General features: G+C 68.3%; 1 protein-coding gene across 1 annotated transcript in view; it reads left to right on the forward strand.

Moving 5' to 3' along the window:
• The first annotated feature begins 385 nt into the window (after positions 1-385).
• HDAC9 (histone deacetylase 9) overlaps positions 386-1,504 on the forward strand; it is a 461,802-nt gene continuing 460,683 nt past the window's right edge. The window contains exon 1 of the mRNA XM_027877926.1: positions 386-521. The gene's annotated coding sequence lies outside the window, so the exon portion shown is untranslated. The remainder of the gene's footprint in view (positions 522-1,504) is intronic.

Below are 1,504 nucleotides of genomic sequence, written 5' to 3' on the forward strand. Positions count from 1 at the left end.
GCCGCGAAATAACCCCGCGGCCCCCCCGCCAGCCAGTCTCTCAGCGGGCCCGGGCAGCCGCAGTCACTCGGGCTCGGTGCCCAAATCGCCTCCTCGTCCTCGGCCCGGGCACGGCGCCGCCCGGCGATGTCCCCCGGCGGCGGCGCAGCGCTGCCCGGCCCGCCCGGCCCCCAGCGGCCACGGCGGGGAGCGCGGCTCAGCCCCGCCGCCTCCCCCCCCGCCTTCCCCCGCCCGCCGCGCCGAGCGAGCCGCTATTTTTAGCAAATCCTCCCCGCGTCGCCACGGGCGGCGATCGCAGCGCGCAGCCCCGCGCCAGCTGCCGCCGCCGCCCCGCCCGCCCGCCCGCCGCGCACGGCACAGCTCGCCCCGCCGGCGCGATGGCCACCTAAGCGCCACCGCCGCAACTTTTCCTCCCCGGCCCGCTTCGCTCCTGTCCCCGTCGCTCCCGTGGAAGATGGCAGTTGGGGGAAGCGCTGGAAGTTGCAGCCCGCGAGCGAAGAGATAAGGCGGAGGCGCGGAAGGTGAGTGGCACCCACTGGGCGGCTGCCCCTCCGCTCCGCTCCGCTCCGCCCGGCCGCGACGGGCAGGGGGAGCGCGGCTGGCCGGTCCCGCCGCCAGGACGTTACGCTTGACTTGCTGGGGCGGTATTTTTGGGACCTTTGGGAAGGTTTCGGGAAGTTCGACCGTGTGAGGGCGGGCAAGGTGGCGTGGGCGGGGGGACACGGCTGCCCCCCGGCAAGTTTTGCTTCGTGGGAGCGTGAGTGGAAGAGCAGTCCTTGCAGGGCATGCCCGGCCGGGCGGGTGTGTGCCTTGCTGTGTTCGGGGGTCCTCTGCGATCCCTGCATCCTGCGGGACCGTGGCCGTGTCGCGGAGTGCCTGGGGCACCCACGGCAGCTCGGGAGCCGGCAGGGAGCGGCTGCTGGACCTCGGCGGGCGCTGCCAGCTCCTCGAGGTCGGCTGGGGAGAGGGGAGCTCCGTAGGGCGTCGGGGGAGCTGCCCCGTGGGGGCCGAACAGGTGGGTGACGGCGGGGAGCTCCCCTCGGGCACTGCCGCTGGGCCGGCGTCGGAGCTGCCCGGAGCAGGCGGAGGGCGGGTGTGTGCGCGTCCCGTCCTGTCGCGTCGCTTCCCGGCCCGTCCTGTCCCGTCCCGGGTGGGTGGTTGGGTGGCCAGTATTTTGTGTAATTGTTTTTCGATGGCAAAGCGGTCTGCGCATCCCGGCCGGCAGCTTCCCGGTTGTCAGTGCAGGGCATCGGGAAGGTAATTTCCAGCAAGGTTGCAGTTGTTTTGACCCACCTAAAATGTCTGAGTTTGATCTGAGATGGAACGTAATAGCAATCAGTAATCGTTCGTGCTTATCACTATTACAGAAAAAAGCAGGTATTACTTGTAGTGCACAAAATGCATATTCATCTTTGAAAGATCTACCCTGAGCCCGTGGCAGTTGGTGTTTTGAAGCGCTCTGAAGAGGTCTAAACCCACTGTTAAACTACATGAGAATTTAAGA

This window comes from Empidonax traillii, unplaced genomic scaffold (assembly GCF_003031625.1).
Source record: "Empidonax traillii isolate 1590-97213 ecotype Southwest subspecies unplaced genomic scaffold, ASM303162v1 scaffold35:size4298261, whole genome shotgun sequence".
In the NCBI taxonomy this organism is placed as follows: domain Eukaryota; kingdom Metazoa; phylum Chordata; class Aves; order Passeriformes; family Tyrannidae; genus Empidonax; species Empidonax traillii.